General features: G+C 39.8%; 1 protein-coding gene across 3 annotated transcripts in view; it reads left to right on the top strand.

Annotated features, from left to right (window-relative positions):
- Window positions 1–27420, top strand: part of edc3 (enhancer of mRNA decapping 3 homolog (S. cerevisiae)) — a 138465-nt gene that overhangs the window by 69499 nt on the left and 41546 nt on the right. The gene's annotated exons all lie outside the window — the stretch shown is intronic.

Here is a 27420-nt window from a genome sequence, read left to right as displayed (position 1 = left end):
TGCTTTGGACGCTTTTAACTTGCACCGGACACTTATAACTTGTCTTTAACTGACATGTGGCTGTTGTGTTTTACTATTTATTGTTATGTTCATTATTTAGTGTTGTGTTTGTTATGTTATGATTGCACTGCTCCTGGGAAACGCTGTTTCATTCTGCCCTGCAGAGCTGATGTACGGTTAGAATGACAAAGTTTTTGAATCTTGAATTACTAACAATCATGCCATTAGTGATTCTCAACCATTTCAGTGACATGACAGAGTCTAAAATATAGAGAGCTTCAAAGGGGAAAGATTAGTGAGCAAACTACACAATTCAAGTCCTTCACTGAGAGATTGGATTAAAACACGGTGGCATTGAAAGAGACTGCAATACAGATGGCCGAGAACTTTAAGTTGAAGTATTCAAAGTTCTGTCCTATAAGGTGTAGGATAAGCCCTTTCACTAGCATTCCATCTAGTATGGGGATGGAATACAAGAGATTTACAAGGTAAGCTGGCAACTGCACCATCAATTAAAATCTGAATCAAGATGGTGTGACTGCGATAATGATTAGGTGAAGAAAATGTGTGCAGGACAGGAAGTGGATGCTACTTAGACTGTTCAATATGGAAATATTTTCTGTCAAAGTATATTTGCATAAACATGTTTGAATTTTATAGTAATAACAGAATGGAATTGTGTAGATTGTAGAAGATGCGAAACAGGTAGATAATCCTCCACCCCTAATCAACTTATATACCTCAGTAATTGATCTCAATCTTGAATAAGCAACGAGTAGTGTTATGGAAAAAGATATTCAAAGATTTGCCGTACTCTAGAAGAAAATTTTCTCTCATTTTCTCTGTAGAAATTGGCTGCTGAGTTCCATAACTAAACTTAATGGTCCTAAACTCCCAGTCAGAGAAGTGAGTCTGTCAGCATCTCACTGCTGATCTCTCATCATCTCGATGAAGTCAACCTCTCATTCTTTTAAGCTCTAATGAGAGCTCAGCTCTCTTTTTTGTAGCTCTGTCCCATAAATCGATCTAATCAGTTTGTATTGCACAGTCTCCAAGCCCAATGCATCTTTCTTTGGTCATAGAGACCAGTACTGCATATGGTCCTGCTTAGTGTTTTATCAATGTATAATTGTAGCGAGATATGTTATTTTTGAGATTTCCTTTCAATAAAGGCCAACATATTGTTATAATGACTAAGCAGAAGATTTCAAAGCTTTTTAAAGGTTTTTACAATTGGTTAGGTGCATTTGGGAACAAATGAATGATTACTTTGCATCTTGATATACAGGAATATTTTTGGCGTGATTTAGCAAGTTTGTTCTCATTGAATTAGAATTTTAGTTTTCTGTTAAGCATTTTCATTTGAATATACCCATTTCTCTCTTCTTTCTCCATTCTCCTGTGTGTAAAACAGTATAAATGTTTGTAGCCTTGGGTAACTAGAACTGATAATTATAAAATGGATCATTTCATTAGTTTTTCTTGTCATGAATGTTTTAAAAATCCAATTTGGATAAGTGAAAAATGACAAACTTGAAAGTCATCTTTAGTGGTTTATCGCACTCCATACCATACTCGTTGCACTTTAGTTTGCTTAAGGTACTTGCTGCCAATTTTGAATGTGAACAAATAAGTTTTTCACATGACTAACTGGAATATTTGGCAGGTAGTAATCTCTTGGATTTGTAAAGTAAGCCCATGCGCTAAGAATCAATTAGTTAAACTTGAGGTTTGACATATTTGCATTCAGAGGGATAAAAAGAACCTCTGCTCTCATTTTATCCTCGAGGTGAAAAGAAAATCAAGTAGCAGAATTTAGATTTGATTCTCTTCCACATAGTTTACAATGGAGATCTGAGTGATACATGTACCTTCTATATCAACAACAATCAGTGAAATAATCAACTGCATATGGATTGCTTTGTCCTGTTAGCAACAGTGTAATGAGCACCAGATGCTGTTTATCCAACGTTTCTGCATTTTACATTGTTCACTGACTTAGATGTACAGATGTTTTTCAGTCATGTCACTAAGTGGTATCAAAATGGTTTTGCTAAGTCAAATGTCACAAAACCCTTAAATTGTTTTATTCCAGATTAGATTATCCTTATTTGTCACATGTATGTTGAAACATTGATACATACAATTAAATGATTGCAATGAAGGCTGATGTACCATTGCTTTACAGTTTGGGTTTGTGTTTGATTTAGATTTAGAGATGCAGCATGGTAACAGACCCTACTGGCCCAACAAACCCACGCCATCATTTACACCTTAGCTTACTAACCCATGCATCTTTGGAAAGTGGGAAGAAACCAGAGAAAACCCACGTGGTCACGGGGAAGATGTGCAACCTCCGTACAGACAGTAGTGGATTTGATGTTTCAGTTCATGCTCAGGGCATCATGATAACAGTAATTGAAGTTCTTTTATCTATCTAAACTTTGTAATAAGGTCAATATCTCTTCAGCTTCCCTTGTGTACTCAAAAGTGCCTAGACTCCCAATTGGGCATTAGTTACCTTTATTACCACAATATCTATATTAATATTTATTTTCCTCAATATTTTTCTTTGAATCTTAGCTTCATACAATTTGACGTTTGAAAACTCAAACCAAATTAAATTAAAATTAATTTCAAAAGTTTGCCTATTACTAAGCTAACCATCTTGAAATATTTTGCTGATTTAAACAATGGTATAACGTTCAGTCCTCTAATTCTTTGTCATTGCTTTAACTAAATTTAATGAGGGAGATAAACAGTTGAATTTCTGTTAACTTCCACATTAAAACCTTTGTGTACTGTTCTTATGAAGATGTTAACCTATTTATTTTCAATTGTTCTACAGCGGTGTTTCAGATGAGTCAAAGATCCTCTCCCGTCTGAAACTGTTGCTGCGCAACTGTTGTTATGTATATGTAACATGAGAGCAGTTTATTTGAGGTGTCCATCAGTGAAATAGAGTCTGGTTTGTTGTAAGGCATTAATGTGGTATAATCTTGCCCCAAGGTCACTCATTTCTGGCACACAGATTATATGACATTTTGACCGTATGAAGCTTCTGCACATTCTTTTGTGTTATCTGTGTATTAAATGTCACTTCCCTAGACTTGAATTTGGAGCATATCCTTGAAAAATCAGGTCAAATGTTCACAGCCCTCTTGGAACCACTCTTGCAAATTGCATCTTTATTAAACTCAGTAGGCATCTCAACCCAGTCATCGTTTAAGTCCACATTACTTGACTTTGGCTTTTATCTGTGCCATAATTCTTTCCCTGTATGTTAATGTGCTGCATTGCGTTCAAATACTAATGAGGGCACCAAAGTACCATAGACTATAGTGCTGCTGCCTCTACTTCAGGATCTGGGTTCAATCTTAACTTTCGCTACATGTGCTCCTTGTGACCACACATTTTTCATTTTGGTTATCCTGTTTCTTCCTACACTGCAAAAGACTTGTGGACTAACTGGCTACTACTTCTGGTTGGAGTGAATAGTAAAATGATTTAAAAAAAAGGGTTGTGAGAATGTGGAATAAGCTGCCAACATATATGGTGCATGCGAGTGTGATTTCAACATTTAAGAGAAGTTTGGATAGGTACATGAATGCTAGGGGTGTTGAGGGCTATGGTGTAGGTTGATGGGAGTGGGCAGTTTAATGATTCTGCATGGACTAGATGGTACAAAGGACCTGTTTCTGTGCTGTACTTTCTATGACTCTGTTTAGAGAGTGTTGAGGGGAAGTAGACAAATTAAATGGGATTAGTGTACATCTGGAGTTTGCTGGTTGGTAACTCTGAACTATTGTTCTCCAAAACTGATTCCACTGCCAGTCAAATGGAATAAAGCCAGCAAGGCCATACTACCTTTATAGACCAATGTGAATTTATATGTCACATTCTGGGATTTTGAGACTGACCTGTTCTTGCTTGAGCTATATTAAGACAATTCTTAAGTTGGGTAAATTTAATGAAACTTCACTATTCGTTAAATGTGAGGTTAGTTTACATGTGGTTTTCCATTTGGAGGTTTGAGGGTATCTCAGAAGATTGAAGATTTCAAGCAAGAGTGTTGAGACTACTTCCAGAATAGTCTTGCATGGGGAAAAAAAACAAATATGAATGAAGGCATTAAGTGCTTTAGGTCAAACTCAATGTTGCCATTTTCTATTGGGATTTACTGAATTTATTTTTGACCAGCTCAATGTCGTGGACAATGCCAACAGTCCCAAATTATTTTTCAGTTGAATGGGACCATGCGACTTCAGATATATATAAGATTGCCCATCACTCTATGCTTGCTAATCTATGCTTGGTACTTCTATTACCATATGCTTCCATAGGCTTGTCCCAAAATTCATCATCCTTTATCTTTTATGTTAGAAACCTTAGCGGTCAGTGTACTCTCAGTTTTGCCCTCCTGTACACCTTCAACTTTAATTACACCACCACTGATGATTTCAGCCGCTTCCTTCATGCCTTTCCACCTGTATCCTTTTCTGAGCATGCTACTTAAAATCTGGTTTTTAGATGACTGCTTTTCTATTTTGTCAAATTTAGATTAACAACACTATGTCGTGCCTTATGTACTTGAGGGTATTACATAAATGCAGGTTGCTCTTGGCAGTAGGAAATAATTTCTAACTGGGAGCCTCATTTTATATTATGTAACCAATTGTTCAATTAATGATGCTCATCAAAGGGAGAAAATTATGATCTGTCCAGTATCACAGTAACATGAGTGTTGAATGGATTATATTTCTTATTGTAATTACAGAATTACTCATTGGGACAAAATAGTTACCTATACAACTACTTTGTAGAATGTCAATTTAAAGGATTAAGCTGTTTGAGAATTTAGTGTGTTTGAAAATTCACTGAGGTGTATGTAATAGACCAACTTGGAGAGCTCTTAATTTCATCAAAGCCTTGATCCCATGAGCAGGTTGATCAACTGGGACAACCACAGGAACTGATGCATGTGGTAAAAGTATTTTTGTTTACATGCTTATTGATACCAGGCTGTTATTCCATGTGTATTGCCATTGGAAAGAAGAACAAAATGGTATACTGTTCATCAATTTCTTAGTGTAATCTAGAAAACTTACCTACCTCCCTCCTCAAAAGAGAACTCAACGGAGAAGAAAATTGTAAGAGAGCAAAAGAATTGTGGATTATTGTTTTCTCACCACAGTGCTCAAATTTTGGAGTGTTTCATGATTTCATTATATTGCTTGTCCTTTGTGCTTAACCATTGTAGAGAATTGTGACTATATTTCATTACTTTTGCAATAAGGCGTTTACTTTATTAAAAATTCAGATTATTTCTGCAAATGTTAACCTGTGCAGTCTGATTGTTTGACATAGGCTAACTTGTGTAGAATTCTAACACAACTGTAAACTGAAAATTAAAGGTGAAGTTTTATTCTTTGATATTCTGGTTGAATATGAAATGTTTATTTGGGTCTTTTCTGGGTTAGGAATGCCTGACTTAAACTTAGAAAATAGGTGCAGGAGTAGGCCATTTGGCCCTTCGAGTCTGCACCTGCCATTCAGTATGATGATGGTTGATCATCCAACGCAGAACCCTGTACCTGCTTTCTCTCCATACCCCCTGATCCCTTTAGTCACAAGGGCCATATCTAACTTCCTCTTGAATGTAGCCAATGAACTGGCCACAACTGTTTCCTGTGGCAGAGAATTCCACAGATTCACCACTCTCTGTGTGAAGAAGTTTTTCCTCATCTCGGTCCTAAAAGGTTTCCCCTTTATCCTTAAACTGTGACCACTCATTCTGGACTTCCCCAACATCGGAAACAATCTTCCTGCATCTAGTCTGTCCAATCCCTTTAGAATTTTATACGTTTCAATAAGATCCCCCCTCAATCTTCTAAATTCCAGTGAGTATAAGCCTAGTCGATCCAGTCTTTCTTCATATGAAAGTCCTGCCTTCCCAGGAATCAATCTGGTGAACCTTCTTTGTACTCCCTCTATGGCAAGAATGTCTTTCCTCAGATTAGGGGACCAAAACTGCACACAGTACTCTAGGTGCAGTCTCACCAAGGCCTTGTACAGCTGCAGTAGAACCTCCCTGCTCCTGTACTCAAATCGTTTTGCTATGAATGCCAACATTTGCCTTTTTCACCGCCTGCTGTACCTGCATGCCCACCTTCAATGACTGGTGTACAATGACACCCAGGTCTCGTTGCACCTCCCCTTTTCCTAATCGGCCACCATTCAGATAATAATCTGTTTTCCTCTTCTTGCAACCAAAGTGGATAACCTCACATTTATCCACATTAAATTGCATCTGTCATGAATTTGCCCACTCACCTAACCTACCCAAGTCACCCTGCATCCTCTTAGCATCCTCCTCACAGCTAACACCACCGCCCAGCTTTGTGTCATCTGCAAACTTGGGGATGCTGCATTTAATTCCCTCATCTAAATCATTAATATATATTGTAAACAACTGGGGTCCCAGCACTGAGCCTTGCGGTACCCCACTAGTCACTGCCTGCCATTCTGAAAAGGTCTCGTTTACTCCCACTCTTTGCTTCCTGTCTGCCAACCAATTCTCTATCCACATCAATACCATACCCCCAATACCGTGTGCTTTAAGTTTGCACACTAATCTCCTGTGTGGGACCTTGTCAAAGGCCTTTTGAAAATCTAAATATACCACATCCACTGGTTCTCCCCTATCAACTCTACTAGTTACATCTTCAAAAAATTCTGAGATTCGTCAGACATGATTTTCCTTTCACAAATCCATGTTGACTTTGATGATTTCACCTCTTTCCAAATGTGCTGTTATCGCATCTTTGATAACTGACTCTAGCATTTTCCCCACCACCGATGTCAGACTAACCGGTCTATAATTCCCCGGTTTTTCCCTCCCTCCTTGTTCATATTCATGGGCATTCATGAGTTCCTGTAATTATTGAATTCAAACAAGAGCTGGTCTTGAAATCTGTTTACACGTAACCTCCCCAGAGTAATCAGACACCATCAGTCTCTTAACTGTGGCCTCTGTTGGTTGTGGTCGACTATGGGTACTGTGCCTCTGGTACTCACTGGTTTGTCGAGCAGCATCGACTGTGGCCATAGAGGCCGCTCCTGGAATAGTAGGTTCTGCCACATTTGCATGTGTAAGGCGTTGTGGAATTGTCCGCTGTCTGCTGTGCTCTCCATTTAGCTCTCTGCTCTTCAAATTGACTAAGGATCACGCTTACGCCTTGCTCCAGGTGTTGCTGAAGAATACCTCATCATTTGTTGTGGTCATCTGCTGTATCCTCCCAGTGTTGATTTTTAAGGCTTTCCTGTCGCGCTTGCAGAGGTCCTTGAAGTGAAGCTGGGGTTTACCAATGTTCCTCTTGCCTGTTGCCAGTTCTCTGCAGAGGATGTCCTTTGGCAGTCTACCATCCTTCATATAGTGGACATGGCCCAGCCAGCGCAGCCTGCATTGTGTTAAAAGCGTGAACATTGTGGGAAGTCCAGTGCGGGAGAGGACCTCAGTTTGGGACTTTGTCTCTCCAGGTGATGCCGAAGATGTGGCGAAGGCTGTACAGGTGAAAACTATTGAGTTTCTTCTCCTGTTTGGAGTAGATGGTCCAAGTCTCGCTACCATATAGGAGGGTGCTGATAATGCATGCATTCTACAAGGCAGTCCTGGTCTTTGTAGTGAGTCTCGGATTCTCCCAGACCCACGAGGAGAGTCCAGCAAGGTTTGATGTTCCTCTCCCTATACGCCTATTGATTTCAGCATCGAGGGAGAGAGTGTTGCTAATGGTCGACCCTAAGTATGTGAACTCGTGGACCACTTCTAGATCGTAATTGTCAATGGTAATGACTGGTGTCTCCACTACGTTCAGTAGTTGCTGTTTGGTGTACAAGGTTATAGCAGCGTCATCGGCAAAGAGCATGTGACTCGGCCCGAAACGTCGACATCGCTTCTCCTTATCGATACTGCCTAGGCTGCTGTGTTCTACCAGTATTTTGTGTGTGTTGATGTCACGTATTAAGATGTTTTGCACCTTTGTTCTTGCTCTCATGTGCGCAGTGTTGAACAGCTGCTTATCAGACCTAGTGTGCATGTAGATGCCACATTGTCAGTTTTGCTGCGAGTGTCCAATCAGATTTGCTTTGAAAATTGACAAGCAATCACTTCCATTGATATTTGGACAACGGTATCCTGTTAAATGTAGAATCCACAGATACTTAAATTTTTTCGAAACCAGCTAATTTTGTTACTTTAACAATGAGGGCTGTAAAACCATAAGACAAGCAGAATTAGGCCATTCAGTTTATAGAGTCTGGTCCACTATTCCATCATGGCTGATATATTATCCCTCTCAATCCCATTCTCCTGCCTCCGCCCTGTAACCTTTGACACCTTACTAATCAGGAAAGGTCCAATCAGCATTGATACCATTCATTGTGATACTCTGGAGGTATGGTTACCATAATTAGTGATTTTGTGTAATTTTTGAGTTGTGGACAAAATTGACTTATAGACGTCTATAAAAATAGAACTCGCTGATAGCCCAGCAATTGCTTACAATCTTTGTCGGTTTACATTACTAGATATCTAGTGGCTTTGTAGGTTTACAGTACCAGATGGCTCCTTGTTCGACACCTTAGCAACAAAGCAGTAGGTCCTTTTTCAAAATTAAATTTGTTTCCTTTCTCCTTAAAAGTTTTTGTTCAGTAGTTAAGTGTCAGGTGTGGCTGAATGGGTGGTGCACTCTTGTCAGAAAGATGTGGGTTCACTTGAAGACAGAATAATGGGGTTGAGAGAGAACAATAAATCATCCATGATTGAGTGGCAGAACATTTCAAGGGGCTGACTGGTCTTATTCTGCTTCGGTGTCTTAAGGTTTTATGATCAAAATTTTGAATTCAAATCTTGTCTCAGACACCTCATGAAAATCTAGGCTGACTCTTCAGTATAGTACTGAGTTAAGTCTGCTCTCAGATGAATGTAAGGAATTACATGAAACAGTAATTTATAATGCTTGGGTGTAGCCCAGTCTCAACATTTATCCTTCAATCAATTAAGGATAGATCTGGTTATCCTGGCAGTATGCTTGTGATGTGCATATTGACTGCCAGTTATTATATCATAAATGATTGCTCTCCCAAAACACTTCATTAGTTGTAAGGTGGGATAGGATGTGAGTGCTGAAGCTGCTATAGAAGCTTGTGCCTGTGTGTATTCATTAAGATGCTGGTTCATCTTGGTCAGAATTGAGTTAGACTAGAATCACCTAGGTTTGCTTCTTATGCTGCTTTGGAGTTTATTTGCGAGATCACATAAACTGCCTTTATCCTTTACTACACATGTAGTGGGAAAAGTGAAAGTTGCCTAGCAAAGTGACAAAGTCCTGATGAAGGGTCTCGGCCCAAAACATTGACAGTGTTTCTCCTTTATAGATGCTGCCTGGCCTGTTGTGTTCCACCAGCATTTTGTGTGTGTTGTTAGCAAAGTGATAAATTTGATTGTTGATAAAAATGTCAGAAATGTTAAAATAGTTATCACTTGTACAAAATGATTAGACTCAGATTCACTCATGTCCATCAAAACATACAGTGAAATGTGTTGTTGGCGTTAACAACCAATACAACCTAAGGTCATTCCAGCACCAACACAGTACGCCCCTAATATCAGCAGAACAACCCAAGCAACAATATCAAAACAGCTCTAAGACTAAACAAGCCCATTTCCTCAATACAGACAGTCCTCCAATCCCAAGACATGCTGTCTTCATGCCTTCAGCTTCCAGTGGACTTGCAGATCCAGGGCTTCGGCCATCAGTCCTCAACTTCCAGAAGGCTGATCAACCTTTGAGCTTTGATTGAGATTCAAAAAATTGAATGGCAGTTTTATGCAAAATAGCTCGTATCAGACCATTTGTGCAGCCACATTCTACTGTCAGTTACTTATGAGGAAAGCACTAGTTACTCAGAGGCTTGGGTTATTTTTTTTTGGTAACAGTCCTTTGATACTATAAACATACATTGAAAGCAAAGCCAGAAGTTTCAAGATCCCATTTTATGACTTTCTGTGGAGCGTAGGTCCTTGAAGTGGTATGTTTTTTTGAAGGCCGGTTTTGGAATGTGATTCCAGCACATGATTTCAGAGCATAATCTGGGAAGTATATAAGATGGTTTGAAATTGGAAGCTTGTATGTGCTGTATTGTTAAAAGAAACAAATTGATAGTCAAGTGAATTGCATTAATATCAGGCAAATTGCAATCCAGCATGTGGGAATTGAAACACAAATATGCCTAACATCGACTGTTTGTTCATTTCCTTGGAAGCTATCTAACCTGCTGAATTCCTCTGGTATTGTGTTGTGTTTCCATTATCTGCAGTCTTTCTTGTGCCTGATATCTAATTATGTTTTTTTGGGGGGAAAAGTATGCTTTTGAGTTTGTCATGCACACCCTTTAATCTTGTAATCATGAATACTGATGTTCAAATAGTGCACCTAATTGGTTTTGCACAGGGCTATAATTAGAGTTGGTGATTGAGACAACTAAAGTAAAACTTGAATTGCCGGTGTTTCGTGGTTCGTTCTAATTTTTTTTAGCATTTGTTTGTGCATTACAGAGAAAATTAACCACAGTATTTTGGGAAGCATTTGTTAACGTGAAGCTTTAAAGTTTACTTGTATTGTAAGAAATTGAATAAATTGACTTTATTTCTTACATTCTTCACATACATGAGGAATAGAAATCTTTACATTACGTCTCTTTAAATGTGCAATTTATAGTAATTTGTAATAAATAGTATGTACAACAAGACAGTCAATGTAGCATAGAAATGCAATCGTAACAGCGTGAATTAATCAGTCTGATGGCCTGGTGGAAGAAGCTGTCCCAGAGCCTGTTGGTTCTGGCTTTTATGTTGCGGTACCATTTCCCAGATGTTAGCAGTTGGAACAGTTTGTGGTTGGGGTGACTTAGGTCCCCAATGATCCTTTGGGCACTTTCTATGCACTTGTCTCTGTAAATGTCCTGAATGGTGGGAAGTTCACATCTACAGATGCGCTGGGGTGTCCACACCACTCTCTGCAGGGTCCTGCGATTGAGGTACAGTTCCCATGCCAGGCAGCGATGCAGCCAATCAGGATGTCCTCAATTGTGCCCTTGTAGAAAGTCCTTGGAGTTTGGGGACTCATGCCAAACTTCTTTAGCCGTCTATGGTGAAAGAGGCATTGTTGTCCTTTTTCATCACCACACAGCTGATATGTATAGACCATGTGAGATCCTTGGTGATGTGTATGCTGAGGAACTTAAAGCTGTTCACCCTCTCAACCCCAGATCCATTGATATCAGTAGGGGTTAGCCAGTCTCCATTCCTCCCATAGTCCGCAACGAGCTCTTATATTTTTGCAACATTGAGGGAGAAGTTGTTTTCTTAACACCACTATGTCAGAGTGACAACTCTCTGAAGGCTGCCTCGTTATTATTTGAGATAAGGCCAATCAATGTATCATCAGCAAATTTAATTAGTAGATTAGAGCTGTGGGTTGTAATACACTCATGGGTAACAGAGTAAAGGAGAGGGTAGGATACAGCCCTGAGGGGCACCTGTGTTGAGAGTCAGAGGGGCAGAGGTGAGGGAGCCCACTCTTATCACTTGCTGGTGATCTGACATGAAGTCAAGGATTCAGCTGCACAAGACAGGGTGAAGGCCGAGGTCTCTGAGCTTTTGTCAAGCCTGGAGGGAATTATGGTGTTGAATGTTGAACTGTAGTCCAAGAACAGCATTCTCACATAAGCCGTCTCCTTCTCCAAATGTATAAGGATGGTGTGTAAAGTTGTGACTATTGCATCATATATCAATCATTTATGTCAGTTGGTCCAGTGTAGGTGGTAGCATGTTGCAGATGTAGTCCTTGCTTATTATCGAAGTGAGTGCGATAGGACGCCAGTCATTCAGACATTTCAGAGAAAAATGACGGCAGTGCGCGCGGCCACTCCAGGAATGAATATCTGTTATCTGTAAGTAGGGGCTGTGCACAATCCTGATTTGATGGGGATGGATGGGAGAAGCACGGAGGAACATCTGGTGAAACTTCTGACATGCCTGTTTCGTTGCCGCTGCTACTGTGCGATCAAAAAATCTCTGGTGAGGAAGGCCCCGAATCCACGGCTTTGCCTGTTCTTTGGCGGTCGGGGCTGGGGTCGAAGCGAAGGGCTGGTCGGAGGCTCGAAGTTTTTTGGAAGGACTCAGAGATGGCTGTGGTCTGATGCTTCCAGAGGCTGCATCAGGAAGCTTTGCAGCGCTGGAGGTTCGTGGCAGGAAGAGTTTTTCTTCCTTCTACCATCTACGTGAGATGATGGGCTATCGAGGACTTTGAGACTTTCTTTTACCGTGTCCATGGTCTGCCCTTATCAAATTATGGCATTGCTTTGCACTGTTGTAACTATATGTTATAATTATGTGGCTAGTCTTGGTCTGTCTTGTGTTTTTGTGATATCATACTGGAGGAACATTGTATCATTTCTTAATGCATGCATTACTAAATGACGATAAACGAGGACTGAGTATCCTCACAATCTAATCTAATGTTACCTTGGTCTTTTGAGGTAAAGGAACAATGGTGCATGTTCTGAAGCAGAAGGGCACTCTACAGTGGGAGAGGGAGAGATTAATAATGTCTGTAAACACAACTGCCAGTTGTGCCATGCACGTCCTGAGTACCCGCCCTGGGATGCTGTCCAGTCCCGCAGCATTGCGACTGTCCACTAGCTGGAAACACCTACGTACTTCAGCCTCCTAGATGTCTAAGGTGCAGGTTGTTTCAGTGGCTCTCCTCGGGGGCTCAGTATTGGTGATATTGAACTGAGCATAAGAAAAGATTTAGCTCATCTGGGAGAGGGGCAGCTGTGTTGGCAGCACTATTGTGCTTTGCTTTGGATGCTGTGTATGGATGATCCAGAAATTCTCCTGAAAATGCAGAATACCGTGGATTATTGTCAGATGGGGGTGGGGGGGGGGGAGAGATATAATTAGATATGTAGAATTATAGTTGAATTATCATGCATTTTAAGAGGATTGAAAGGATAATGACCCACACAAGCTCCTGCAGTCATAGAGCTGCACGCAACCATGTAAGGAACTGTTTAGTTCTGTGCTATTTCCCTTTGCTAATATTTCTTTCCAAAGCTTTGTTTTCCTGTGCATTTTACAACATTAGGAAGCTAGGAAATGGGTTAGATTGATCATAAACTTAAGTTAGTGATATGGCTGCAGGAGCAAACTTGTTCAGTATTATACTTTTGTTTCATATGATGTATTTTATACGAGATCCACTTCTACTGGAATTTATTAGTAGAATAGTCTCATGACAGATTCGTCCGTCATCAATTTGATTTTTGAATTTTTCCAATAATCAATGCTGTTTCATATGCTCCTATTTGTGATGCCCTTTAATTACCAACTTGTAAACTTTACAGACATTTTGGAATGATATTTCATGGCTGTTACCATGGTTCCACTCACTGACAGTTTGGACTGACCTTGCTTTTGAATCTGAAGTTACAGTATTTGGGTTAAACTGTTTTCCATTTATCATACAGGTTAGCTGCACTCCGAGAAATTTGGAGGTGAGGTGGAGTATTTCTACACTCAAACTGGGTATTTTGTGGTCCCATTGATTAAATTCACAAGGTGCATGCTATTTGGTAGCAGATATTAGATGGACACAAATTTCACGGTAGCCCAGTTTGAGTAAGTTGCTCCACAATCCTCCTCTGATTGAACTTAGTGGCTTCTGTGAGACCAAAAAGGCTATGCAGAATGATTGATGACAATTCCTGCATTTTAATTTCCCATATGATATTAGATTCACAGTTGCCCAATCTGTTTGGTTGCTTCCTACCAGCCTGGCCACCATCTTCAATAATAAGATTATTATTGGAATAATAATTGGAATATTATTGGTTAGTTAGGAAGGTTCAATCGTTAGGTATTAATATTGAAGTAGTAAAATGGATTCCACAGTGGCTGGATGGGAGATGCTAGAGACTAGTGGTGGATAACTGTTTGTCAGGTTGGAGGCCAGTGACTAGTGGTGTGCCTCAGGGATCTGTACAGGGTCCAATGTTGTTTATCATATACATTAATGATCTGGATGATGGGGTGGTAAATTGGATTAGGAAGTATGCAGATGATACTAAGATAGCTGGCTTTCTGGATAATGAAGTAGGTTTTCAAAGCTTGCAGAGAGATTTAGGCCAGTTAGAAGAGTGGGCTGAAAAATGGCAGATGGAGGACTAATCAAAATAGGACATACATGGTAAATGGTAGGGTATTGAAGAATGCAGTAGAACAGAGTGATCTAGGAATAATGGTGCATAGTTCCCTGAAGGTGGAATCTAATGTGAATAGGGTGGTGAAGAAAGCTTTAGGTATGCTGGCCTTTATAAATTGGAGCATTGAGTATAGGAGTTGGGATGTAATGTTAAAATTGTACAAGGCATTGGTAAGGCCAGATTTGGAGTATTGTGTACAGTTCTGGTCACCGAATTATAGGAAAGATGTCAACAAATAGAGAGAGTACAGAGAAGATTTACTAGAATGTTACCTGGGTTTCAGCACCTAAGTTACAGAGAAAGGTTGAACAAGTTAGGTCTTTACTCTTTGGAGCATATAAGGTTGAGGGGGGACTTGATGGAGGTATTTTAAATTATGAGGGGGATAGGTAGAGTTGACGTGGATAAGCTTTTTCCATTGAGAGTAGGGGAGATTCAAAAAAGAGTACATGAGTTGAGAGTTAGGGGGTGAAAGTTTAGGGGTATCACGAGGGGGAACTTTACTCAGAGAGTGGTAGCTGTGTGGAACGAGCTTCCAGTACAAGTGGTAGAGGCAGGTTCGATATTGTCATTTAAAGTAAAATTGGATAGGTATATGGACAGGAAAGAAATGAAGGATTATGGGCTGAGTGCAGGTCGGTGGGACTAGGTGAGAATAAGCGTTCGGCACGGACTAGAACGAATGAGATGGCCTGTTTCTGTGCTGTAGTTGTTATATGGTTATAATAACAATAAAAGAAATTTTGTAGTGGGCACCTTTCAGGCACCTGGTGACTTCCAACCCAGATGTGCTTAACTGTGCTTGGATCATGGTCATGTGTGACATAGGCCTGGACACATTGTCCTTCATTCCATTCTATAGCAAGCTGTCAAGGTCTTGAAGCATTTTCAGGCAAATTGAAAAGGATTAATCTCAACTGAGAAATGAGACTTCTGTAGCAGAGAAACTTGAGGCATTTCAGTGCCTCAGCTCCCACACTGGTGGAAGAGAGGACTGTGCTGGGGAACCTTGTCATTGTGACCATCTTTTGCCACAGGTAAAACCTTCACAAGAGGAGTCCTCAAACAAACTCCCTATTAGCTGAAGACCTGACCCATCTCTCTGGAGATGTATGGACACCATCTTCACTGTCAAACATGTCTCAGCACTGTTCAAAAGTTCTCCTGTGAGGTGCTCTGCAGACTGGTCTGCCTGACTAAAACCCAGTATGGTATCATTTGTTTTCATGTCAGTGTAGATAATGACATTGAAATTCTGAATGTGAAAATTGTAGAAGTCTTTCTCAATGACTGTTGCCTGGCAGTACTTGCATCAATAAATCAATGATAATGAAGTGCCTTTGAGAGGTTAGTCATGTCTAGAATTAACTACTGCTTCAGCAAGGACCTGGACCTGCTGCAATTTCCCTAGCTGGCTCTCCACTCCACTTCGGAGGACCTAGACAACAGCAAAATGTGTATCACGTTTCTTTATTATATTGGTTTATATTTTGATGTTCAACACTATTGTCTGCTCACTACTAATCAACAAGCTTCAAAATCTGTGCAACTGGATCGTCTACTTCCTTATCAGGAGACCAGTCAGTGCAAATTGTAACAACATCTCCTTGCTGACAATTAACTTTGGGACATCTCAAGGACCTGTAGTTGGCCTACTCTTCTACTTCTACACTCATGACTGTGTGACCAGGCACAGCTCATATGCCATCCGTAAATTTTCTGAATCTCAAGCTAGGGCGAGGAGGCGTATGGTACTAAGATAGATCTGCTAGTTGAGTGTCGCTGTAAATACCTTGCACTTAGCTTTAGAGAGACTAAAGAATTGTTGATAAATTTCAGGAAAGGGAACTTGGGAGGATGCACATCAGTCCTCACTGAGGAGTCAGGGGTGGAAAAGGTGAGCAGCTTCAAGTACTTGGTTGTCAGTGTCTTCAAATATCTATTCTGGGCCACAAAGCATGTGCTAGCAGGCCGCAAGGAAACAAATGATTTGGCGGTATGAAGCTATATGAGTCAGCTGCACTGCAAGTGGCAGTGCTTTAAGAAGATAGCATCCATCATTAAAGGCCCTCTTCACATTACCACTATCAAGGTGGAGGTTACAGGAACCTGAAGATCCACTTAATATTTTAGGAACAGGTACTTCCCTTCCGCCATCAGATTTCTGAATCGTCCATGAAAATTAGTTCATTATTCGTCATTTGCTCTATTTATTTATTTTGTAACGTAGTAAATTTGTCAAAGATAACCTGATTCTAATACTGAGTAATATTCTGTTTTCACTGAATATACATGCAGATGTTTTAAAAATGAAGCCATAATCTTTTCAGTTGTTACCTATAATTACCTACCGTGTTTAGTCAAATGAATCTACAGAGCACCTTGTAGGAATAAACCACTTTTGAGTTGTTGAGCAGTGAAATTATCTGCATAGTCATCGGTGGAAAATCTTACCACTGTGCATGCCATGAATTGATTGAATATTTTCTCTAGATATTGACCTTACCAGTGTACAATGTCCTGGGTATGTTACTCAAAATGGCCTCTTTGGTTTGTTACAAGTAGGAATGTTTCTTTGTCGGATAAGTGTTTCTCTAGCCGTTGTTTCACTTTAGAATGGCTGATATGGTAATTGTATTCATTTGTTAATCAATGGGGAATGTCATTGTGTCTTGTGATGCTGGGAACTTGGGGGAGGGGTTTTCGCGGGTTTTTTGGGGGAGGCCGAGGAAGACATGGAAGAAGGTGGACGTGTGCTGGACTGCTCGTAAGACCACCGGGGTGGTCCCAGGTGCGACGGCCGGATGGGTCGATTGGTTCGTTGATTGAGCTCCAACGAGTGCACTAAACAGACTGAACTTTGATAAGTGGCGCCTTTTGTTTTTTTCCTTGTGTATATATATTGTATTGCTTACTACTCTTTTTAATTTTAGTAAACTCTTTAAAGTGTATTTCATAACGGTATTTGTTGTGGATTTGATACTGTTGGCGGGCTCGAGGCGTAAACTCGATTCTCACAGCACCTGCGTGTACGGGAGGTGGGTTGGAGAGTGGCTGGATCCCTTTTTCCCCTAGACATATACCAGCCTGTGGGTAAGTGTTACACCAGTTAACATTTATGTTTTAATTGCAGGTTATACAATACAATACTGTCCTGTAGTGTGGGAAAAATTAATTGCCTTTCAGTGATGAGAACATTTTATTGTAATAATCTGATTGTAGTTAGTATTGGCATCAGTTCAAGTAAATTTATTTCAGTGAGTGGAGTGTTATTGCTATATACACACTGTGGTGTGACCTTGATTCTTTTCCTTTATAGTTTATCGCACTTGCAGGTTTAGGGTTGTGCTGCAAGTCTACTGATAACCTTTCAGGGCAGGTTGTGCATTGCGTGTGTACCTGACGGGAAATTGGGTTGGTGGCAAATACCCCCATCCAGATAGACTGGTTAGTATCAGTCAGAGCAAAGTGCATTTCCTTTGGCTGAAATAGTACAGCTTTCTTCCTTGTTTACCAGACAATTTGTAGTGCATCTTGATCACTAGAAGTAAATTCATATCTTATAATATGCCTTTTAACTATTTAGAGAAGTAATTTTACTTTTTACCTTGTTCACATTCTGTAACTTATGAAGTAATAAACCAGGAAAAGGAAGTGTTTTGATCCTTTCACATTCATGGGGTATCAGAATGCTTCATAACTAGTTATATTGAGCTCTTGTTAGCACTTGGGCTGTACACTTTAATTAGGCAATCATTTCCTCTGAATTACAAACTTGTTTTGCAAGATTTTCTTTTCCTATTTTAGTTACATAGCATTTTGTGTAGGTTTCCAGATGTATCACAAACCTGTCCTTGCGCTTTCAAATCACCAGTACATGGTGGATTATCATCCTCTGTAATGTGGTTGAAATTATTATTTGGGCCTTGAAACAGTTTACTGTGCATAAATTTTAAAAGATAAAAATTGAGCTCTTCTTGCGTGGTAAATAGTCTGATATGCCCACATATGTGCGTGCAGGTTTCTAATGTGTGTATGAGTTTGAAATGCATTCTGGTACCTAATATTAAATCTTGGAATAAATCTTAATCAGAAGTGGACTTATCCAATTACAATTTCTCTTACTCCTAATATTCCAGTATCACCAGGTTTTGGAGAGGCATTTTCTCCATCATATTTACTTCTATGTATGGGTCCATTTACTTCACTTAGGTTAGAGCAGGCATGGGCAAACTACGGCCCGGGGGCCATATGCGTCCTGTTAAGCTTTTTAATCCGGCCCGCAGAACTTGATGAAATTATATTAATAAACCTTGTTAACGTTTTTTCCCCGCAATTCTGGCGTTTTCCCAATAGATGACGCACTCTATATACATTGACCTTTGTTGAGGTGCAGCGTATTACTCCACATTTGCACTTTACTCTTTGTTCGGCTCGACCTATTTGTGTGAACAGGCGTTCAGCGTCATGAACATCAACAAAGCCAGCCACAGATCCAAGTTAACTGACCAACACCTCAGATCCATCCTGAGAATCACCACAACAAAACTAAATCCAGACTTTGATGTGCTGGCTAAAAAGGGAGATCAACAACACTGTTCCCACTGAAATTAAAAATAAGTTTCTTCGTTGTGTTATGTAAAAAATGCATTTGAAAATATTTTTTCAATAAGGCTTACATGTTACATGTCATTTCTGTTAAGTGATGGACATGAGTAGTGCGCAGTTGCACGTACATTCTCAAAATAAAAAAAATGCGCTCCAGATCAAATAACGCGCTTCGCATACTGGCGCGCTGTCACTGTTCTGTCCTTGTGCTGGTCGTTGTTGAGTTTTGGCACAGGGGACAATTGAATAAGAAGGAGCAGGACAAGTAGACCTGCATCTCCTACCGTTTTTGAAATAAAGACAGTCAGGAGGAGAGTGATGATGATAATATCTTGAAGGATAACAGAATTTTCAGTGCTTTAAAATAATAACTGTTACTATTAAAAAAAGCTGTGTTTTATTCATTTAATTTTCAGTGTTTTAAAAGTCATTTCAATAAATAGCTAAATACCATGGGACTTCAAAGACAGATATTTTGTTGTAATGCATTTGTTCATTTTCAATTGAAATTAAAGCACATGTTGTCTACATATCCCATGATATTTTATTTTCTCTTATGAGGTGTATTACCAAAACACTCCATCCATCTGCTCCTGGTCCTGTCAAATTTTAGAACCCTTTGTGGCCCACAAGTCAAAAAGTTTGCCCACCCCTGGGTTAGAGTGACTGGCCGATGTGCTGCTGCTCTTGCAACAAGCTCATCACTGATGTTTGAGTGTTCTTTCTCTTTAGGGCAGTTGTACATTGGTTCACAAAAATGATTGCAGATAAAAGGGTTAATGTATGAGAAGTGTTTGATGACTTTGGGCCTTTACTCGCTGGAGTTTAGAAACCTATAAAATATTGAAAGACTGAGATGTAGAGGGGGATGTAGAGAGGATGCTCCCTATTGAGGACATAATGAGGATGCTTCCTATAATGGGCAAGTCTAGGACCATATGGAACAGGCTTAGAATAGAGGGACATCCATTTAGAAAAGAGATAAGGATTTTTTTTAGCCAGAGCATGGTTAATCTGTGGAATTCACTGTCACAGACAGCTGTGGAGGCCAGTCATTAGGTATATTTAAATCAGAAGTTGATAAGTTCTTGATTTCTAAGAGCATCAGAGGTTATAAGAAGGCAAGAGAATGGAGTTGAGAGGGATAATGGACTGGCGGAGTAGTCTGTGGGCCTAATGACCTAATTTTGCTACTCTGTCCTATAGTCTATGGTTCCATTTTTGCACTGGGAGTTCGAATTTCAGAAGGAGCTATTTTATTCTAGAATGGTTTTAGCCTCTGAATGCATTGTTACTTAGAGTGCAAGATGTATTTAGTACACTTTTTGATTGAATAGGGAGCATTAAGTACGTCCTTTGCTGTTTCTCCTGGAATTAATATGTTGGCACCTATTTCAAAGATAACAATGTTTGTTATAGTATTGGGTGATGTGCCACCCTTAATGGCTGTGGGTGAAAATGTTATGCCAGACATTTGAGCAAAAATTGCAGGCTGATTTGAGAGACTTAGGAGTGCTGCATTCCTGTCAATAAGGCATCAAATTGGTGCTCTTTCTAACAGCTTGGATAAATCTTATCCCTCAGTTAACAGAGTTGTGGGCATTATCACATTGCTATTCATGGGAGAATGCTGTGCATACATTTTCTGCTGCATTAAGCTGGGGACTGTGCATCATGTGTACAATTATATTTATAATGTTCTGGTGGGTTCCTGGAAAGCTCAATATAAATCCAGCTTTATTTAATTTTCCAGCACAGTTATGTGTGCCAGTTTCTTGGAACATCAGTTAGTTCAGGGGTTACCGACCCTGAGGTTCACAGACTCCTTGGTTAATGGTAGGAGGAATCTATGGCATAAAAAAAGTTTTGAATCCCTGATTTAGTTAATTTAATGTGACTTATTGTAGTATTGGTTGAGGGAGGATAATTGGGAAATAACTTGCAAGCACCCGATTCAGTAGAACAGGCCTTCATTTTAACACTTCAGTGAATAGAGCGCAGCTCCAATAATACAAGACTTATTGAGTCAGCATTTGGATCAGACTGAGGTTAATTTTTAATTGGCAGATCGGAAGTGGAAATTTGCTGTTTTGATTCCCAGAAGGAAATGCATTTTGTATGTGCGGTAATGGTAACTAAGAAACTCTCGTAATTACCAACCTGCCTTTATCTCCTAGTACATGAGGCAATGAATGAAGAATGGCACTTGTACTGCAGATAGTTGTGCAATGCAACAATAATATGGCTAAGCATAATTAAGCATTGTATGGAAGAAGCAATAAGCACCTTGTGAGGGATTTATCAGTACTTATGAGACTTCAGTCAAGGCTTGGTGTATGTAAAGTGAAAAATGAAATAATGCTTTAAAATAACTATTGGAGTATTGGACACAGTTATTAGGGCAAGTCATTATATGAGCAATTCTTGCTGAGTGCAGCAGTGAAGAGTGAGCTAGTGCTGCTGGTATATTGGTTTATTATTGTTGCAAGTACTGAGACAGATTGAAAGACTTGTTTTGGGTTCCAGCTATGCAGATCATTTCCTCACACCAACCCATTAGGGCAATACAAGGGAAAACAATGCAGATTTGTGTTACAGAGAAAGAACAATGCAGGCAAACAAATTGTCTGTTACTGACTGGTGGAAACAAAAGTATCCTGATACCAAATCCCGATTTACCATTCATTGGGTTAGCAAAGCGAAAATCTTTACACATTGTCATTTCAGTGAATTTTGGCCCTTTCTTCTTGCAGTTAGACTCTGTCAATGGTCTGATGAGGCAAGGGTACTATTGTTGTCTTCTCCTTTGAGTCCTGAAGGAGGGTCTCAGCCCAAAATGTGGACTGTTTATTCATTTCCATAAATGCTGCCTCACCTTTTAAGTTCCTTCAGTATTTTGTGTGTGCTGCTCTGGATTTCCAGCATTTGCAGAATCTCGTGTTTTTTTAAAAAAAAGTTTAAATCTTGCGTGTGTAAGCACATGAAGGGGCATTAAAGTAATGGCAAAGCAGAAACAGAAATTAACAAATGACCAGATTTGAGTAAAGGAAAATACTGATAGAGATGAGTCAAAGAAAGTGAGAGGTTGGCTGAAAGTAACCTGACTCGTGCTGAGATGCAAAAATGCTTAAGTTTATTTGTGGCTGAGAGGACAAAATGTTCAGTCTAAGTGGAAAACACAATGTGGATTAAAAGTGATAAGTACTTTATTGATTCCAAAGGAAATTACAGTGTCACAGTAGCATTGCAAGTGCACAGATATAAATATTAGAAGAGAAGTAGAAAGAATACAAAATAAGTTACCACAAACAGTCTAATATGAAGGGGTCATCACTTTGTCAGCTATAGGTTGACTCATTATAGAGCCTAATGGCCTCATATGGCGCTCTTTGGAGCAGCACGGATGCCTTAGTTGTTTGTAAAACACTACTACAAAGCACCCTCTCAGTTTTTAAAAGAAAAGTGGAAAGCAATAGAATAACAACAGTGCTAATGTGATGTTGTGTTTTAGATTAAATAAGTTTATGCAATGCTAGTGATATTATTGAAAATTGGACATAGTGAAATAATCTGATGTGATCAAGTTAAAATATAACTATCTTAATCTTTGTAAGTTTTCAAATAGTTTGTATCCTGGATAATCTGTTTAGTAATTTCCCATATTGTGGACTTTAGCCAAATGCCTGTGCCATTTTGAAACACTACACATTGATTAGAAATAATTTGCCTGAAGTGAAATTTGCAATATTCTGAAGTGGCAGCTGGGAATAACTGTCAGCTTGCCTTCCAAAAGCTCACTGTTACCAAACTAGTTAAGTAACTTGCTTCAACAACTTTCTGAGTACATGCTTGTCAAATTGAACTCTGTTCTGCAAGGTATTTTGACCTGTAAAGCATATCAAAACTCGTCAGAAATACCTTGTCAAAAGAGCATTTGGTAACTTGACACCAAGGCTCGACTTTTTTAAGATGGAGGTGGGGGAGGAAATAAGTTTGCCAGCCATTTATATGAGGATTTGCAGAGGAATTACATTGTGATATTTTTAAATTTTGTGACAGGATGAAAGAGTTGGCAGATCCCTTGCTCCTAAAATTAGTTTGACAATGTTATTATAATATATTATAAAAAATGTTAAAATGATTTCTTACTCCACAGGTAGCCAGAAAATTCATTGTAGCTCCTTTGATCACCATGGCCTGTTTAAACTGAAGATGTAAAATGTAGGAGCTTGGCATGATTGTTCTGCTTGATTAGAGAAATAGCATATAGCGACATACTATTGTTTTCACAGCCTTGGGGCACAATTTTGCTTGTGTATGTATGACAACATTCCTACCTGTATTGCAATATTTGTCCTATTACTAATGACCTGATCCCAAACCTTGAATGACTGCAATCTGTCATGGTGTATAAGCACCACCTAACAGACTGTATTGTGCCATCTCATAATGTATCCTGTTGACAAATGACTAAGGAAAAATATACCTTGGCTCTCATGGGTGTTACTATTTAGCAATCCTAATAGTGCTGATTTTTTGGGGGGTGGGGAAGAAAAATCAAAGTTTCAAAACTCATGTTAAATCAGTAGGGCTTAGCATAGCTCTGGCATTAGTTTGCATCCAATCTAAGAAATGCCCTTTTTAAACCAACAAAATAAAATATATAAAATAAAATATATTGTCATCTTTCATTATTATAAATAATCCCAGCCCATTATTGATGTAAGCAGTCCTTTTCTCTGCTTCTGTGGGAAGTTTTATTAAAATGTTTTGTGGAATTATATTTGTGGATTTTTTTCACTTGCCCCAACCCCACAATTTTATTTTCCCTCCACTTGATCACATTTAGTTGCCCTGCTGTCATTAGAGTATCCAATATTTGCTCCTACTCTAAAACTTTGTCTTTTAAGGATATTTAAAAAAAATAATCAAAGGATTTAGCCTTTCCTGTCCCCTTGCAAGTTAGCAAGTTTTTATCCAGGATCTCTCTCTGTATTTAGCAGCATTTATCTTCCCATCAATCCTGACCTGATTTCTAGACCCGGTTACTGAAAAGCATGCCCCAAACATGATGGTACCTCCACCATACTTTGCAGTAGGGATGTTCTTATCCAGGGCAAAGCGTTGAAATTGTGGAGGCATGAACTTCATCCCCAGTTGTAGTCACTGACTTCTGCCCCTCATTTAGAATGTCTGTTGGCTTCAGAAATGCCATTCTTCTCCAGTGAACAAGTTTAGAGGAGTGGCCTGAGCAATGTTGGTTTTTAATGTTTGGTGAATTGCTAACAGATTTTGAAATTTGATTTTACATGATAAACAATAAATAGGGAAAATGAGATGAAGAGTACTTGAAAGTTGAGTCCATAAGTGGTGGGAACATTTCAATTATGGGGCAAGTGAGGTTGAGTCTTTTCATTCCTGAACTTGCTAGTGTAGGTATTGAGGCTCCTGTACCACCTTCCTGATGGCAGCAGCAAGAAGAGAGCATGGCCTGGGTGGTGCGGGTCCCTGATAATGGTTGCCACTTTCCTGTGAACACATTCAATGTAGATGTGTTCAGTGGTTGTGAGGGCGTTATCTGTAATGGACTGGGCCATATCCACTACTTTTTGTAGGACTATCCTTTCAAGGGCATTGATTGGTGTTTCCATAGCAGGCTGTGATGCAGCCAGTCAATATATTCTCCACTATACATCTACAGAAGTTTGTCAAAGTTTTAAATGTCGTGCCAAATCTTTGCTAACTTCTAAGGAAGTAGAGGTGCTGCCATGCTTTCTTCATAGCTGCTGGGCCCAGGATAAATCTACTGAAATGATAATACCGAGGGACAGAAAGTTGCTGACCCTCTCGATCTTTGATTCTCCCGATGAGGACTGGCTCATGGTCCTCCAGTTTCCTCCTTTTGAAGTCAATAATCAGCTTGTTAGTCTTGCTGATGTTGAGTGAGAGGTTGTTTTGGTACCACTTGGCCAGATTTTCATTCTCCCTCCTATACACTGGTTCGTTACGACCTTTGATTTGGCCAATAACAGTGGTGTTGCTGGCAAACAAATATGGCATTGGAGATGTGCTTGGGCACGCAGTAATAAATGTAAAGCAAGTAGAGCAAAGAGCTTAGTGCACAGCCTTGTGGTGCACCTGTGCTGATGGAGATTGTGGAGGAAATGTTGCCAATCCAAACTGACTGGGGTCTGCAACTGAGGAAATTGAGGATCCAGTTGTACAAGGAGGTGTTGAGACCAAGTTCTTAAAGCTTATTGTTTAGTTTTGAGGGTACAGGTAGTCCCTAAGTTACGAACGTCTGACTTACGAACAACTCGTACTTACTAATGGAGGGAGGAGAACGCTGTCTGCCATTTTAAGTCGTTGCTGTTAACACTGTGTTGAGTGTATAACTTTGTATTTGGCTTAAATATTTCTTAGCAAGATTCACCCTGATTCCCCCCCCCCCCCCTTCCAGTCAGCACTGCCCCCACTTGTCCCATTTAACCTGGCTTAGGACCTGGGGGGAGCAGAGGATCCGCCGCCCGCAGCTGCTGCTGAATCAGCAGTTTTCTATTCCATTGACGGAAAATGATTGCGATTGAAAATAAAGCGGAAATACTAAAGCAATCAGAAAGAGGTGAAACACCATCAGTCAATGGAAAAGTGTTAGGCTACAGTTAGAACAATTCTAAAGGATAGAATAATGGAGCATGTGAAAGGCCCTGCCCTGATGAAAGCTGCAATTATTACTATGCAACACAGTGGTTTAATTATTGAAATACATACGTTTCTTAAGTGTTTTATATGCATAGAAAGGTAAAATATATACTATATACTAAAACAAACATTTGACTAACTGACTCTAAATAATACTGGATGTACCTGTTCCAACTTACGTACAGATCTGATTTAAAGATGGACTCAGGAATGGAACTCGTTAATAACCCAGGGACTGCCTGTATTGAATGCAGAGTTGTAGTTAATAAAGAGCATCCTGATGTATGCATCTTTATTATCCGGATGTTCCACAGTTCAGTGAAGAGCCAATGAACTGGCACCTGCTGTAGACCTGTTGTGTTGGTAGGCAAATTTGAGTGGATCCATGTTGTTTCCTGTGCAGGAGTTGATGAATTTCATTACAAACTTCTAAATGCACTTGTAATGCCCTGGTTAAGATTTCTACTGCTATACTGTGAAATATTTTAGCAGTTTTCTGTAAAAGCAGTGAGTCCTGCTGCAAAGTGTTTTGTCTTCAGCTAAAGATAAGGAGCCACGTTGTCCTACTTGGGAATGCGTGTCAGCCAATCAAGATTGTGGGATGTGAGAGAAGGTTCTAGAGAGCTGTGAGGAAGAGTTTTCTGAAGGACAGGAATCGGTTTGGGGTATTTTGACGGGAGCTGCAGAGTAGGATGCAACAGAAGATGTCGCAAAATGCAGTTGGAAGGAGAGTCCGCATTGCAAGAAGTGTTTTGTGTAGGTCAGGGGTCGGCAACCTTTACCACTGAAAGAGCCATTTGGACCCGTTTCCCACAGAATAGAAAACACTGGGAGCCACAAAACCCGTTTGACATTTAAAATGAAATAACACTGCATACAACGTTTTTTTTTGCCTTTATGCTATGTATAAACAAACTATAATGTGTTGCATTATAATGTGTTGCGTAACTCCTGCAGAGAAAACGAAATTACATTACTGCATGCAACAAAAACATTTTGAACTCCGAAAAAAAGACATTGGGTTGAAGGTTACTTTTAAGTAAAATACTCAATGTCTATTTGAGTCCTTCTTGTATTTATGAAAAACGCCGAACGTAAATTGTCCGCCAGCAGCAAACCAAAAATAACGTCAGCCAGCTGTCAACCTGAAAAATAAAAGGACTATTACACTGAACAATGAAAAAATATGAATATACGTAAAATAATAGGCAATTAAAATATTTATCATACTTGGTTAATGGGATTTCGGCTCCTGGACCTCAGCGCTTAGTGTCTGCACATCAGGGCTGTATGACGTCACATTCATCTGTACATAAGATCGCAAGCTGTCATCTGTGAGGCGTGCACGATGTTTGTTTTTAATAAAGTTCATGTTGGAGAACACCTGCTCACATACATATGTGGATCCAAAGATCGACAGGACTCCAAGCGCATACTTTTTAATGTTTACATAAATGTCGGGGATAGCATTCCATGTTTCGAACACAAGTTTGTCCGGTTTGGGGAGGTTTTCAATATCACCCCATTTCTGATTCTGAGCAAGAACGGCCTTCTGACGGGCAACATCTTCAAAGTCTGCTGTCAAGCGTCTAAACTTGGACACCCATATGTCTTTGTCGGCTATGTCGGCCAGTTCCATCTCGATCAGGTTGACTCACACCTGCCAATGCAGTCGTATTCAGTAGGGATGGATCGATGCTTAGGGGAGTGACCGGGAAGGATAATGTGTTTTTTTCCTCTCTGAACTCACAGAAGCGTTTCCCAAACGATGTTTGCATTGCG

This window comes from Hypanus sabinus, chromosome 21, assembly GCF_030144855.1.
Source record: "Hypanus sabinus isolate sHypSab1 chromosome 21, sHypSab1.hap1, whole genome shotgun sequence".
Taxonomy (NCBI): domain Eukaryota; kingdom Metazoa; phylum Chordata; class Chondrichthyes; order Myliobatiformes; family Dasyatidae; genus Hypanus; species Hypanus sabinus.
Note: the sequence above shows the minus strand (reverse complement) of the source record. Positions and strands in the feature narration are given on the sequence as shown.